Genomic DNA, 17,089 nt, shown 5'->3' on the forward strand with positions numbered 1-17,089 from the left:
TCCTCACTGTAACATTCTGATATCCCCCACACTCCTCACTGTAACTCTCTGATATACCCCACACTCCTCACTGTAACATTCTGATATACCCCACACTCCTCACTGTAACTCTCTGATATACCCCACACCCCTCACTGTAACATTCTGATATATCCCACACCCCTCACTGTAACACTCTGATATGCCCCACACCCCTCACTGTAACACTGATATACCCCACACCCCTCACTGTAACAGTCTGATATACCTCACACCCCTCACTGTAACATTCTGCTATACCCCACACCCCTCACTGTAACACTCTGATATACCCCACACCCCTCACTGTAACACTCTGATATACCCCACACCCCTCACTGTAACATTCTGATATATCCCACACCCCTCACTGTAGCACTCTGATTTATCCCACACCCCTCACTGTAAGACTCTGATATACCCCACCCCCCTCACTGTAACACTGATATATCCCACACCCCTCACTGTAACACTCTGATATATCCCACACCCCTCACTGTAACATTCTGATTTATCCCACACCCCTCACTGTAACACTCTGATATACCCCACCCCCCTCACTGTAACACTGATATATCCCACACCACTCACTGTAACACTCTGATATATCCCACACCCCTCACTGTAACATTCTGATATATCCCACACCCCTCACTGTAACACTGATATATCCCACACCCCTCACTGTAACACTCTGATATACCCCACACCCCTCACTGTAACACTCTGATATATCCCACACCCCTCACTGAAACACACTGATATATCCCACACCCCTCACTTTAACACTGATATATCCCACACCCCTCACTGTAACACTCTGATATACCCCACACCCCTCACTGTAACACTCTGATAGACCCCATACCCCTCACTGTAACACTCTGATATATCCCACACCCCTCACTGTAACACTCTGATATACCCACACCCCTCACTGTAACACTCTGATATATCCCACACCCCTCGCTGTAACACTCTGATAGACCCCACACCCCTCACTGTAACACTGATGTATCTCTCACACCTGACAGTAAAACTCTTTCTCTACCTCATTGCTCTCCTTCATTCGAAGCTTGTGTCCCGCGGCTTTCGGTTAACACCCCTTCCAGTGTCCTTCCGATTGCCAATTCCCTGGCTCAGACCTGATGCCTGTGCGGGTGACATCTGCCCGCCGTCTGCCTCCCACCCGGCAGGCTCGAGGTGCCCCCGGGTGGGTGCCCCTTTTCCCCGTGCCCAGGAAGGTGGTCAAAACCCGACTGCTTCCAACGGATCTCATTGGGACCCTCGCCGCAACGCGTGTCGGCTCCCGGAGAAGTGAACTCCTGCACCCCTGCTGCCCTCACCCTCGCCGGCCCCCACCCCATCCGGCCCCTTCCCGCTGATGACCACCGCCCGCTGGTGAGGATGAGCCCTCCGCGCCACCAAGAGCAACGTTTTGTGTTGTCCTCCCGGAATTAGGTGAGGTGGGGATGGTGGGGAAACGACAGCACGATGATTAGCACTGCTGCCTCACAGCACCAGAGACCCGGGTTTGATTCCCGCCTTGGGTAACTGTGTGCAATTTGCATATTCAGCACCCCCCCCCCCGTGTCTGCGTGGGTTTCCTCCGGGTGCTCCGGTTTCCTCCCACAGTCCTGAAAATGTGCAGGTTAGGTGGACTGGCCATGATAAATTGTCCCCAAGGTTAATTCATAAGGTTAGATGGGGATTGGGTAGCGGGGGGGGGGGGGGGCGCGGGGGGGGTGTCGTGGGCTGGGTAGGGTCAGCACGGAGGGCTGAAGGGCCTCCTTTCTGCACTGTAGGGATTCAGTCCAGGGCATGGTGAGGAACCTATCCCCCCGTCCAGCCCCACCCACCAAGCTGTCCCTCTACCACTTGTCGGAGAGGGAGGCGTCCACCAGGGGGCGAACGTCCTGCCTGACCCTCTGCCAGGGAGTTTTGGAGATGGGATCTGTCCTTTCTCCTTTTATGGTGTGCCCTGTCCCAGTGATGGATCTGGGAGAGTTGTTTGTGTCCAAGGACTTTTAATTAAATAAAGACGCACACACACAGGAGGCATGGAAGCACAGCCCAAGGCAGTTTTGCCACCCCCTTCTCCCCCCCCCCCCCCCTGCCCCACTCTCTCTCTGAGCTCTCAAGCCAGAATCCAACAAATCTAAAATTCAGCCAAACTCTCAGAGCAAGATGCCCTGGAGGGTAAATGTGATATCCCAGCTGACTAACCCCCCCCCATACACACACTTCATCTTTCCAAACAGAATGAAGAACATGCACCCTGCACACAGAACGGAATTCCAAAAAAAAAACTTTTGCAAAACTTTTGCCAAAGTTTGACAACAAACGTTTCCCACTTCACACCCTGATCCCCAAAGTGGTCATGCTTGTTTATCTCCAAAATTGTTTCCCCCCACCCCCCTCTTCTCATTCCACTGGAATGTTTTTCAACAATATTTATCTGCACCCCCCCCCCCCCCCCCCCCTCCTCCCTCTCCAGTTAAGATGATTCTGCTACTTACTGTTAGACTGGATGCCTTTTTCAGCTCTGACTTTGAGGCAAGTTAGCAGTGTGTGTCCCTGATGCTGCGGTTCCTGGATGGGCTCACACTCTCTCTCTCTGTCTCCCTCTCTCTCACACTCACTCACTCAGCTCCTTCCAGCTTCACAGGCTCGGCTCTTCCCCTCTGACTCCTGTGGCTCTGCTTTTCTCTTCCTTTTTTTTTCAAAAAAAACAAAAATCCTTAATTGGTCAAATATCAATTTGAGAGACCTTCCAGCTGACGTCGAGATAGTCACCGCCTTCCCTCGGAACATTACGTCAACTCAAAGCATCCAGAGCTGTGTGAAGAGAGAGAGAGAGAGAGAGACAGAGAGAGAGATGCAGGAGATACTGGGTGCGATGGTTATAGAGGGACAGAATGAGAGAGAGACAGAGAGAGAGAGGAGATTTGACTGGGGTGCAGGGTTCATGCAAATAGCACAATGTACCAACCCTTTCCCCCTACCCCCTATCCACCCACACACAGGACAACTCTCCCCTCCCGTGACTGTCAAGGAAACAATTCCTGCAAAAGTTCTGTGTTACAGTGAGGGGTGTGGGGTATATCAGAATGTTACAGTGAGGGGTGTGGGGTATATCAGAGTGTTGCAGTGAGGGGTGTGGGATATATCAGTGTGTTACAGTGAGGGGTGTGGGATATGTCAGAGTGTTACAGTGAGGGGTGTGGGATATATCAGTGTGTTACAGTGAGGGGTGTGGGATATATCAGAGTGTTACAGTGAGGGGTGTGGGGTATGTCAGAGTGTTACAGTGAGGGGTGTGGGATATATCAGAGTGTTACAGTGAGGGGTGTGGGGTATATCAGAGTGTTACAGTGAGGGGTGTGGGATATATCAGTGTGTTACAGTGAGGGGTGTGGGGTATATCAGAGTGTTGCAGTGAGGGGTGTGGGATATATCAGTGTGTTACAGTGAGGGGTGTGGGATATATCAGTGTGTTACAGTGAGGGGTGTGGGGTATATCAGAGTGTTGCAGTGAGGGGTGTGGGATATATCAGAGTGTTACAGTGAGGGGTGTGGGATATATCAGTGTGTTACAGTGAGGGGTGTGGGATATATCAGAGTGTTACAGTGAGGGGTGTGGGGTATGTCAGAGTGTTACAGTGAGGGGTGTGGGATATATCAGAGTGTTACAGTGAGGGGTGTGGGGTATATCAGAGTGTTACAGTGAGGGGTGTGGGGTATATCAGAGTGTTACAGTGAGGGGTGTGGGATATATCAGAGTGTTACAGTGAGGGGTGTGGGGTATGTCAGAGTGTTACAGTGAGGGGTGTGGGATATATCAGAGTGTTACAGTGAGGGGTGTGGGGTATATCAGTGTGTTACAGTGAGGGGTGTGGGGCATATCAGAGTGTTACAGTGAGGGGTGTGGGGTATATCAGAGTGTTACAGTGAGGGGTGTGGGGTATGTCAGAGTGTTACAGTGAGGGGTGTGGGATATATCAGAGTGTTACAGTGAGGGGTGTGGGGTATATCAGAGTGTTACAGTGAGGGGTGTGGGGTATATCAGTGTTACAGGGAGGGGTGTGGGGTATATCAGTGTGTTACAGTGAGGGGTGTGGGGTATATCAGAGTGTTACAGTGAGGGGTGTGGGGTATGTCAGAGTGTTACAGTGAGGGGTGTGGGGTATGTCAGAGTGTTACAGTGAGGGGTGTGGGATATATCAGAGTGTTACAGTGAGGGGTGTGGGGTATATCAGAGTGTTACAGTGAGGGGTGTGGGGTATATCAGTGTTACAGGGAGGGGTGTGGGGTATATCAGTGTGTTACAGTGAGGGGTGTGGGGTATATCAGAGTGTTACAGTGAGGGGTGTGGGGTATATCAGAGTGTTACAGTGAGGGGTGTGGGATATATCAGTGTGTTACAGTGAGGGGTGTGGGATATATCAGAGTGTTACAGTGAGGGGTGTGGGGTATATCAGTGTGTTACAGTGAGGGGTGTGGGGTATATCAGTGTGTTACAGTGAGGGGTGTGGGGTATATCAGAGTGTTACAGTGAGGGGTGTGGGGTATATCAGAGTGTTACAGTGAGGGGTGTGGGATATATCAGAGTGTTACAGTGAGGGGTGTGGGGTATATCAGAGTGTTACAGTGAGGGGTGTGGGATATATCACAGTGTTACAGTGAGGGGTGTGGGGTATATCAGAGTGTTACAGTGAGGGGTGTGGCGTATATCAGAGTGATACAGTGAGGGGTGTGGGGTATATCAGAGTGTTATAGTGAGGGGTGTGGCGTAGATAAGAGTGTTACAGTGAGGCGTGTGGGGTATATCAGAGTGTTACAGTGAGGGGTGTGGGGTATATCAGAGTGTTACAGTGAGGGGTGTTGGATATATCACAGTTTTACAGTGAGGGGTGTGGGGTATATCAGAGTGTTACAGTGAGGGGTGTGGCGTATATCAGAGTGTTACAGTGAGGGGTGTGGGGTATATCAGAGTGTTATAGTGAGGGGTGTGGGGTATATCAGAGTGTTACAGTGAGGGGTGTGGGGTATATCAGAGTGTTACAGTGAGGTGTGTGGAGTATATCAGAGTGTTACAGTGAGGGGTATGGGGTATATCAGAGTGTTACAGTGAGGGGTGTGGGGTATATCAGAGTGTTACAGTGAGGGGTGTGGGGTATATCAGAGTGTTACAGTGAGGGGTGTGGGATATATCAGTGTGTTACAGTGAGGGGTGTGGGATATATCAGAGTGTTACAGTGAGGGGTGTGAGATATATCAGTGTTACAGTGAGGTGTGTGGGATATTTCAGAGTGTTACAGTGAGGGGTGTGGGGTATATCAGAGTGTTACAGTGAGGGGTGTGGCGTATATCAGAGTGTTACTGTGAGGGGTGTGGGGTATAGCAGAGTGTTATAGTGAGGGGTGTGGCGTAGATCAGAGTGTTACAGTGAGGGGTGTGGGGTATATCAGAGTGTTACAGTGAGGGGTGTGGGGTATATCAGAGTGTTACAGTGAGGGGTGTGGGATATATCAGAGTGTTACAGTGAGGGGTGTGGGGTATATCAGAGTGTTACAGTGAAGGGTGTGGCGTATATCAGAGTGTTACAGTGAGGGGTGTGGGGTATATCAGAGTGTTATAGTGAGGGGTGTGGGGTATATCAGAGTGTTACAGTGAGGGGTGTGGGGTATATCAGAGTGTTACAGTGAGGGGTGTGGGGCATATCAGAGTGTTACAGTGAGGTGTGTGGGGTATATCAGAGTGTTACAGTGAGGGGTGTGGGGGTATATCAGAATGTTACAGTGAGGGGTGTGAGATATATCAGTGTTACAGTGAGGTGTGTGGGACATATCAGAGTGTTACAGTGAGGGGTGTGGGGTATATCAGAGTGTTACAGTGAGGGCTGTGGGGTATATCAGAGTGTTACAGTGAGGGGTGTGGGGTATATCAGAGTGTTACAGTGAGGGGTGTGGGGTATATCAGAGTGTTGCAGTGAGGGGTGTGGGATATATCACAGTGTTACAGTGAGGGGTGTGAGATATATCAGAGTGTTACAGTGAGGGGTGTGGGGTATATCAGAGTGTTACAGTGAGGGGTGTGGCGTATATCAGAGTGTTACAGTGAGGGGTGTGGGGTATATCAGAGTGTTACAGTGAGGGGTGTGGCGTATATCAGAGTGTTACAGTGAGGGGTGTGGGGTATATCAGAGTGTTACAGTGAGGGGTGTGGTATATATCAGTGTTACAGTGAGGGGTGTGGGGTATATCAGTGTTACAGTGAGGGGTGTGGGGTATATCAGTGTTACAGTGAGGGGTGTGGCGTATATCAGAGTGTTACAGTGAGGGGCGTAGCGTATATCAGTGTGTTACAGTGAGGGGTGTGGGTATATCAGAGTGTTACAGGGAGGGGTTTGGGATATATCAGAGTGTTACAGTGAGGGGTGTGGGGTATATCAGAGTGTTATAGTGAGGGGTGTTGGGTATATCAGAGTGTTACAGTGAGGGGTGTGGGGTATATCAGAGTATTACAGTGAGGGGTGTGGGGTATATCAGAGTGTTACAGTGAGGGGTGTGGGGTATATCAGAGTGTTACAGTGAGGGGTGTGGGATATATCAGAGTGTTAAAGTGTGAGGTGTGGGATATATCAGAGTGTTACAGTGAGGGGTGTGGGGTATATCAGAGTGTTACAGTGAGGGGTGTGGGGTATATCAGAGTGTTACAGTGAGGGATGTGGGGTATATCAGAGTGTTACAGTGAGGGGTATATCAGAGTGTTACAGTGAGGGGTGTGGGGTATATCAGAGTGTTACAGTGAGGGGTGTGGGATATATCAGAGTGTTACAGTGAGGGGTGTGGGATATATCAGAGAGTTACAGTGACGGGTGTGGGATATATCAGAGTGTTACAGTGAGGGGTATGGGATATATCAGTGTTACAGTGAGGGGTATATCAGTGTGTTACAGTGAGGGGTGTGGGGTATATCAGTGTTACATTGAGGGGTGTGGGATATATCAGTGTGTTACAGTGAGGGGTGTGGGATATATCAGAGTGTTACAGTGAGGGGTGTGTGATATATCAGAGTGTTACAGTGAGGGGTGTGGGGTATATCAGAGTGTTACAGTGAGGGGTGTGGGGTATATCAGAGTGTTACAGTGAGGGGTGTGGGGTATATCAGAGTGTTACAGTGAGGGGTGTGGGGTATATCAGTGTTACAGTGAGGTGTGTGGGATATATCAGAGTGTTACAGTGAGGGGTGTGGGGTATATCAGTGTTACAGTGAGGGGTGTGGGGTATATCAGTGTTACAGTGAGGGGTGTGGGGTATATCAGAGTGTTACAGTGAGGGGTGTGGGATATATCAGTGTGTTAGAGTGAGGGGTGTGGGGTATATCAGTGTGTTACAGTGAGGGGTGTGGGATATATCAGAGTGTTACAGTGAGGGGTGTGGGGTATATCAGAGTGTTGCAGTGAGGGGTGTGGGATATTTCAGTGTGTTAGAGTGAGGGGTGTGGGGTATATCAGTGTGTTACAGTGAGGGGTGTGGGGTATATCAGTGTTACAGTGAGGGGTGTGGGGTATATCAGAGTGTTACAGTGAGGGGCGTGGGGTATATCAGAGTGTTACAGTGAGGGGTGTGGGATATATCAGTGTTACAGTGAGGGGTGTGGGATACATCAGAGTGTTGCAGTGAGGGGTGTGGGATATTTCAGTGTGTTAGAGTGAGGGGTGTGGGGTATATCAGTGTGTTACAGTGAGGGGTGTGGGGTATATCAGTGTTACAGTGAGGGGTGTGGGGTATATCAGAGTGTTACAGTGAGGGGTGTGGGGTATATCAGAGTGTTACAGTGAGGGGTGTGGGATATATCAGTGTTACAGTGAGGGGTGTGGGATACATCAGAGTGTTACAGTGAGGGGTGTGGGGTATTTCAGACTGTTACAGTGAGGGGTGTGGGGTATATCAGAGTGTTACAGTGAGGGGTGTGGGGTATATCAGAGTGTTACAGTGAGGGGTGTGGGATATATCAGTGTGTTAGAGTGAGGGGTGTGGGGTATATCAGTGTTACAGTGAGGGGTGTGGGGTATATCAGAGTGTTACAGTGAGGGGTGTGGGGTATATCAGAGTATTACAGTGAGGGGTGTGGGGTATATCAGAGTGTTACAGTGAGGGGTGTGGGGTATATCAGAGTGTTACAGTGAGGGGTGTGGGATATATCAGAGTGTTACAGTGAGGGGTGTGGGGTATATCAGAGTGTTACAGTGAGGGGTGTGAGGTATATCAGAGTGTTACAGTGAGGGGGGTGGTGTATATCAGAGTGTTACAGTGAGGGGGGTGGTGTATATCAGAGTGTTACAGTGAGGGGCGTGGGATATATCAGTGTTACAGTGAGGGGCGTGGGGTATATCAGAGTGTTACAGTGAGGGGTGTGGGGTATATCAGAGTGTTACCGTGAGGGGTGTGGGATATATCAGAGTGTTACAGTGAGGGGTGTGGGGTATATCAGAGTGTTACAGTGAGGGGTGTGGGGTATATCAGAGTGTTACAGTGAGGGGTGTGGGGTATATCAGAGTGTTACAGTGAGGGGTGTGGGGTATATCAGTGTTACAGTGAGGTGTGTGGGATATATCAGAGTGTTACAGTGAGGGGTGTGGGGTATATAAGTGTTACAGTGAGGGGTGTGGTGTATATCAGTGTTACAGTGAGGGGTGTGGGGTATATCAGAGTGTTACAGTGAGGGGTGTGGGATATATCAGTGTGTTAGAGTGAGGGGTGTGGGGTATATCAGTGTGTTACAGTGAGGGGTGTGGGATATATCAGAGTGTTACAGTGAGGGGTGTGGGGTATATCAGAGTGTTGCAGTGAGGGGTGTGGGATATTTCAGTGTGTTAGAGTGAGGGGTGTGGGGTATATCAGTGTGTTACAGTGAGGGGTGTGGGGTATATCAGTGTTACAGTGAGGGGTGTGGGGTATATCAGAGTGTTACAGTGAGGGGTGTGGGGTATATCAGAGTGTTACAGTGAGGGGTGTGGGATATATCAGAGTGTTACAGTGAGGGGTGTGGGATATATCAGAGTGTTACAGTGAGGGGTGTGGGGTATTTCAGACTGTTACAGTGAGGGGTGTGGGGTATATCAGAGTGTTACAGTGAGGGGTGTGGGGTATATCAGAGTGTTACAGTGAGGGGTGTGGGATATATCAGTGTGTTAGAGTGAGGGGTGTGGGGTATATCAGTGTTACAGTGAGGGGTGTGGGGTATATCAGAGTGTTACAGTGAGGGGTGTGGGGTATATCAGAGTATTACAGTGAGGGGTGTGGGGTATATCAGAGTGTTACAGTGAGGGGTGTGGGGTATATCAGAGTGTTACAGTGAGGGGTGTGGGATATATCAGAGTGTTACAGTGAGGGGTGTGGGGTTTATCAGAGTGTTACAGTGAGGGGTGTGAGGTATATCAGAGTGTTACAGTGAGGGGGTGGTGTATATCAGAGTGTTACAGTGAGGGGTGTGGGGTATATCAGAGTGTTACAGTGAGGGGGGTGGTGTATATCAGAGTGTTACAGTGAGGGGCGTGGGATATATCAGTGTTACAGTGAGGGGCCTGGGGTATATCAGAGTGTTACAGTGAGGGGTGTGGGGTATATCAGAGTGTTACAGTGAGGGGTGTGGGATATATCAGAGTGTTACAGTGAGGTGTGTGGGGAATATCAGTGGGTTACAGTGAGGGGGGTGGGGTATATCAGAGTGTTACAGTGAGGGGTGTGGGGTATATCAGTGTTACAGTGAGGGGTGTGGGGTATATCAGTGTTACAGTGAGGGGTGTGGGGTATATCAGAGTATTACAGTGAGGGGTGTGGGATATATCAGAGTGTTACTGTGAGATGTTTGGGGTATATCAGTGTTACAGTGAGGGGTGTGGGGTATATCAGTGTTACAGTGAGGGGTGTGGGGTATATCAGAGTGTTACAGTGAGGGGTGTGGGGTATATCAGTGTTACAGTGAGGGGTGTGGGGTATATCAGAGTGTTACAGTGAGGGGTGTGGGGTATATCAGAGTGTTACAGTGAGGGGTGTGGGATATATCAGTGTTACAGTGAGGGGTGTGGGATACATCAGAGTGTTACAGTGAGGGGTGTGGGGTATTTCAGACTGTTACAGTGAGGGGTGTGGGGTATATCAGAGTGTTACAGTGAGGGGTGTGGGGTATATCAGAGTGTTACAGTGAGGGGTGTGGGATACATCAGTGTGTTAGAGTGAGGGGTGTGGGGTATATCAGTGTTACAGTGAGGGGTGTGGGGTATATCAGAATGTTACAGTGAGGGGTGTGGGGTATATCAGAGTATTACAGTGAGGGGTGTGGGGTATATCAGAGTGTTACAGTGAGGGGTGTGGGGTATATCAGAGTGTTACAGTGAGGGGTGTGGGATATATCAGAGTGTTACAGTGAGGGGTGTGGGGTATATCAGAGTGTTACAGTGAGGGGTGTGAGGTATATCAGAGTGTTACAGTGAGGGGGGTGGTGTATATCAGAGTGTTACAGTGAGGGGGGTGGTGTATATCAGAGTGTTACAGTGAGGGGCGTGGGATATATCAGTGTTACAGTGAGGGGCGTGGGCTATATCAGAGTGTTACAGTGAGGGGTGTGGGGTATATCAGAGTGTTACAGTGAGGGGTGTGGGATATATCAGAGTGTTACAGTGAGGGGTGTGGGGTATATCAGAGTGTTACAGTGAGGGGTGTGGGGTATATCAGAGTGTTACAGTGAGGGGTGTGGGGTATATCAGAGTGTTACAGTGAGGGGTGTGGGGTATATCAGTGTTACAGTGAGGTGTGTGGGATATATCAGAGTGTTACAGTGAGGGGTGTGGGGTATATAAGTGTTACAGTGAGGGGTGTGGTGTATATCAGTGTTACAGTGAGGGGTGTGGGGTATATCAGAGTGTTACAGTGAGGGGTGTGGGATATATCAGTGTGTTAGAGTGAGGGGTGTGGGGTATATCAGTGTGTTACAGTGAGGGGTGTGGGATATATCAGAGTGTTACAGTGAGGGGTGTGGGGTATATCAGAGTGTTGCAGTGAGGGGTGTGGGATATTTCAGTGTGTTAGAGTGAGGGGTGTGGGGTATATCAGTGTGTTACAGTGAGGGGTGTGGGGTATATCAGTGTTACAGTGAGGGGTGTGGGGTATATCAGAGTGTTACAGTGAGGGGTGTGGGGTATATCAGAGTGTTACAGTGAGGGGTGTGGGATATATCAGAGTGTTACAGTGAGGGGTGTGGGATATATCAGAGTGTTACAGTGAGGGGTGTGGGGTATTTCAGACTGTTACAGTGAGGGGTGTGGGGTATATCAGAGTGTTACAGTGAGGGGTGTGGGGTATATCAGAGTGTTACAGTGAGGGGTGTGGGATATATCAGTGTGTTAGAGTGAGGGGTGTGGGGTATATCAGTGTTACAGTGAGGGGTGTGGGGTATATCAGAGTGTTACAGTGAGGGGTGTGGGGTATATCAGAGTATTACAGTGAGGGGTGTGGGGTATATCAGAGTGTTACAGTGAGGGGTGTGGGGTATATCAGAGTGTTACAGTGAGGGGTGTGGGATATATCAGAGTGTTACAGTGAGGGGTGTGGGGTATATCAGAGTGTTACAGTGAGGGGTGTGAGGTATATCAGAGTGTTACAGTGAGGGGGTGGTGTATATCAGAGTGTTACAGTGAGGGGTGTGGGGTATATCAGAGTGTTACAGTGAGGGGGGTGCTGTATATCAGAGTGTTACAGTGAGGGGCGTGGGATATATCAGTGTTACAGTGAGGGGCGTGGGGTATATCAGAGTGTTACAGTGAGGGGTGTGGGGTATATCAGAGTGTTACAGTGAGGGGTGTGGGATATATCAGAGTGTTACAGTGAGGGGTGTGGGGTATATCAGTGGGTTACAGTGAGGGGGGTGGGGTATATCAGAGTGTTACAGTGAGGGGTGTGGGGTATATCAGTGTTACAGTGAGGGGTGTGGGGTATATCAGTGTTACAGTGAGGGGTGTGGGGTATATCAGAGTATTACAGTGAGGGGTGTGGGATATATCAGAGTGTTACTGTGAGGTGTTTGGGGTATATCAGTGTTACAGTGAGGGGTGTGGGGTATATCAGTGTTACAGTGAGGGGTGTGGGGTATATCAGAGTGTTACAGTGAGGGGTGTGGGGTATATCAGTGTTACAGTGAGGGGTGTGGGGTATATCAGAGTGTTACAGTGAGGGGTGTGGGGTATATCAGAGTGTTACAGTGAGGGGTGTGGGATATATCAGTGTTACAGTGAGGGGTGTGGGATACATCAGAGTGTTACAGTGAGGGGTGTGGGGTATTTCAGACTGTTACAGTGAGGGGTGTGGGGTATATCAGAGTGTTACAGTGAGGGGTGTGGGGTATATCAGAGTGTTACAGTGAGGGGTGTGGGATATATCAGTGTGTTAGAGTGAGGGGTGTGGGGTATATCAGTGTTACAGTGAGGGGTGTGGGGTATATCAGAATGTTACAGTGAGGGGTGTGGGGTATATCAGAGTATTACAGTGAGGGGTGTGGGGTATATCAGAGTGTTACAGTGAGGGGTGTGGGGTATATCAGAGTGTTACAGTGAGGGGTGTGGGATATATCAGAGTGTTACAGTGAGGGGTGTGGGGTATATCAGAGTGTTACAGTGAGGGGTGTGAGGTATATCAGAGTGTTACAGTGAGGGGGGTGGTGTATATCAGAGTGTTACAGTGAGGGGGGTGGTGTATATCAGAGTGTTACAGTGAGGGGCGTGGGATATATCAGTGTTACAGTGAGGGGCGTGGGCTATATCAGAGTGTTACAGTGAGGGGTGTGGGGTATATCAGAGTGTTACAGTGAGGGGTGTGGGATATATCAGAGTGTTACAGTGAGGGGTGTGGGATATATCAGAGTGTTACAGTGAGGGGTGTGGGGTATATCAGAGTGTTACAGTGAGGGGTGTGGGGTATATCAGAGTGTTACAGTGAGGGGTGTGGGGTATATCAGTGTTACAGTGAGGTGTGTGGGATATATCAGAGTGTTACAGTGAGGGTTGTGGGGTATATAAGTGTTACAGTGAGGGGTGTGGTGTATATCAGTGTTACAGTGAGGGGTGTGGGGTATATCAGAGTGTTACAGTGAGGGGTGTGGGGTATATCAGAGTGTTACAGTGAGGGGTGTGGGATATATCAGAGTGTTACAGTGAGGGGTGTGGGGTATATCAGAGTGTTACAGTGAGGGGTGTGAGGTATATCAGAGTGTTACAGTGAGGGGGGTGGTGTATATCAGAGTGTTACAGTGAAGGGTGTGGGGTATATCAGAGTGTTACAGTGAGGGGGGTGGTGTATATCAGAGTGTTACAGTGAGGGGCGTGGGATATATCAGTGTTACAGTGAGGGGCGTGGGGTATATCAGAGTGTTACAGTGAGGGGTGTGGGGTATATCAGAGTGTTACAGTGAGGGGTGTGGGATATATCAGAGTGTTACAGTGAGGGGTGTGGGGTATATCAGTGGGTTACAGTGAGGGGGGTGGGGTATATCAGAGTGTTACAGTGAGGGGTGTGGGGTATATCAGTGTTACAGTGAGGGGTGTGGGGTATATCAGTGTTACAGTGAGGGGTGTGGGGTATATCAGAGTATTACAGTGAGGGGTGTAGGATATATCAGAGTGTTACTGTGAGGTGTTTGGGGTATATCAGTGTTACAGTGAGGGGTGTGGGGTATATCAGTGTTAGAGTGAGGGGTGTGGGGTATATCAGAGTGTTACAGTGAGGGGTGTGGGGTATATCAGTGTTACAGTGAGGGGTGTGGGGTATATCAGAGTGTTACAGTGAGGTGTTTGGGGTATATCAGTGTTACAGTGAGGGGTGTGGGGTATATCAGTGTTACAGTGAGGGGTGTGGGTAGATCAGAGTGTTACAGTGAGGGGTGTGGGGTATATCAGTGTTACAGTGAGGGGTGTGGGGTATATCAGAGAGTTACAGCGAGGGGTGTGGGATATATCAGAGTGTTACTGTGAGGTGTGTGGGGTATATCAGTGTTACAGTGAGGGGTGTGGGGTATATCAGTGTTACAGTGAGGGGTGTGGGGTATATCAGAGTGTTACAGTGAGGGGCGTGGGATATATCAGTGTTACAGTGAGGGGCGTGGGGTATATCAGAGTGTTACAGTGAGGGGTGTGGGGTATATCAGAGTGTTACAGTGAGGGGTGTGGGATATATCAGAGTGTTACAGTGAGGGGTGTGGGGTATATCAGAGTGTTACAGTGAGGGGTGTGGGGTATATCAGAGTGTTACAGTGAGGGGTGTGGGGTATATCAGAGTGTTACAGTGAGGGGTGTGGGGTATATCAGTGTTACAGTGAGGTGTGTGGGATATATCAGAGTGTTACAGTGAGGGGTGTGGGGTATATCAGTGTTACAGTGAGGGGTGTGGTGTATATCAGTGTTACAGTGAGGGGTGTGGGGTATATCAGAGTGTTACAGTGAGGGGTGTGGGATATATCAGTGTGTTAGAGTGAGGGGTGTGGGGTATATCAGTGTGTTACAGTGAGGGGTGTGGGATATATCAGAGTGTTACAGTGAGGGGTGTGGGGTATATCAGAGTGTTGCAGTGAGGGGTGTGGGATATTTCAGTGTGTTAGAGTGAGGGGTGTGGGGTATATCAGTGTGTTACAGTGAGGGGTGTGGGGTATATCAGTGTTACAGTGAGGGGTGTGGGGTATATCAGAGTGTTACAGTGAGGGGTGTGGGGTATTTCAGAGTGTTACAGTGAGGGGTGTGGGATATATCAGAGTGTTACAGTGAGGGGTGTGGGATATATCAGAGTGTTACAGTGAGGGGTGTGGGGTATTTCAGACTGTTACAGTGAGGGGTGTGGGGTATATCAGAGTGTTACAGTGAGGGGTGTGGGGTATATCAGAGTGGTACAGTGAGGGGTATATCAGAGTATTACAGTGAGGGGTGTGGGGTATATCAGAATGTTACAGTGAGGGGTGTGGGGTATATCAGAGTGTTACAGTGAGGGGTGTGGGATATATCAGAGTGTTACAGTGAGGGGTGTGGGGTATATCAGAGTGTTACAGTGAGGGGTGTGGGGTATATCAGAGTGTTACAGTGAGGGGTGTGGGGTATATCAGAGTGTTACAGTGAGGGGTGTGGGGTATATCAGTGTTACAGTGAGGTGTGTGGGATATATCAGAGTGTTACAGTGAGGGGTGTGGGGTATATCAGTGTTACAGTGAGGGGGTGTGGTGTATATCAGTGTTACAGTGAGGGGTGTGGGGTATATCAGAGTGTTACAGTGAGGGGTGTGGGATATATCAGTGTGTTAGAGTGAGGGGTGTGGGGTATATCAGTGTGTTACAGTGAGGGGTGTGGGATATATCAGAGTGTTACAGTGAGGGGTGTGGGGTATATCAGAGTGTTGCAGTGAGGGGTGTTGGATATTTCAGTGTGTTAGAGTGAGGGGTGTGGGGTATATCAGTGTGTTACAGTGAGGGGTGTGGGGTATATCAGTGTTACAGTGAGGGGTGTGGGGTATATCAGAGTGTTACAGTGAGGGGTGTGGGGTATTTCAGAGTGTTACAGTGAGGGGTGTGGGATATATCAGAGTGTTACAGTGAGGGGTGTGGGATATATCAGAGCGTTACAGTGAGGGGTGTGGGGTATTTCAGACTGTTACAGTGAGGGGTGTGGGGTATATCAGAGTGTTACAGTGAGGGGTGTGGGGTATATCAGAGTGTTACAGTGAGGGGTGTGGGGTATATCAGAGTATTACAGTGAGGGGTGTGGGGTATATCAGAGTGTTACAGTGAGGGGTGTGGGGTATATCAGAGTGTTACAGTGAGGGGTGTGGGATATATCAGAGTGTTACAGTGAGGGGTGTGGGGTATATCAGAGTGTTACAGTGAGGGGTGTGAGGTATATCAGAGTGTTACAGTGAGGGGGGTCGTGTATATCAGAGTGTTACAGTGAGGGGTGTGGGGTATATCAGAGTGTTACAGTGAGGGGGGTGGTGTATATCAGAGTGTTACAGTGAGGGGCGTGGGATATATCAGTGTTACAGTGAGGGGCGTGGGGTATATCAGAGTGTTACAGTGAGGGGTGTGGGGTATATCACAGTGTTACAGTGAGGGGTGTGGGATGTATCAGAGTGTTACAGTGAGGGGTGTGGGTTATATCAGTGGGTTACAGTGAGGGGGGTGGGGTATATCAGAGTGTTACAGTGAGGGGTGTGGGGTATATCAGTGTTACAGTGAGGGGTGTGGGGTATATCAGTGTTACAGTGAGGGGTGTGGGGTATATCAGAGTATTACAGTGAGGGGTGTGGGATATATCAGAGTGTTACTGTGAGGTGTTTGGGGTATATCAGTGTTACAGTGAGGGGTGTGGGGTATATCAGTGTTACAGTGAGGGGTGTGGGGTATATCAGAGAGTTACAGTGAGGGGTGTGGGGTATATCAGTGTTACAGTGAGGGGTGTGGGGTATATCAGAGTGTTACAGTGAGGTGTTTGGGGTATATCAGTGTTACAGTGAGGGGTGTGGGGTATATCAGTGTTACAGTGAGGGGTGTGGGTATATCAGAGTGTTACAGTGAGGGGTGTGGGGTATATCAGTGTTACAGTGAGGGGTGTGGTGTATATCAGTGTTACAGGGAGGGGTGTGGGGTATATCAGAGTGTTACAGTGAGGGGTGTGGGGTATATCAGAGTGTTACAGTGAGGGGTGTGGGGTATATCAGTGTTACAGTGAGGGGTGTGGGGTATATCAGAGAGTTACAGTGAGGGGTGTGGGATATATCAGAGTGTTACAGTGAGGGGTGTGGGGTATATCAGTGTTACAGTGAGGGGTGTGGGGTATATCAGTGTTACAGTGAGGGGTGTGGGGTATATCAGTGTTACAGTGAGGGGTGTGGGGTATATCAGAGTGTTACAGTGAGGGGTGTGGGATATATCAGAGTGTTACAGTGAGGTGTGTGGGATATATCAGTGTAAGAAGTCTTACAACACCAGGTTAAAGTCCAACATGTTTGTTTCAAACACTGGCTTTCGGAGCGCTGCT

The sequence above is a fragment of the Scyliorhinus torazame genome, chromosome 22 (genome assembly GCF_047496885.1).
Source record: "Scyliorhinus torazame isolate Kashiwa2021f chromosome 22, sScyTor2.1, whole genome shotgun sequence".
Lineage (NCBI taxonomy): Eukaryota > Metazoa > Chordata > Chondrichthyes > Carcharhiniformes > Scyliorhinidae > Scyliorhinus > Scyliorhinus torazame.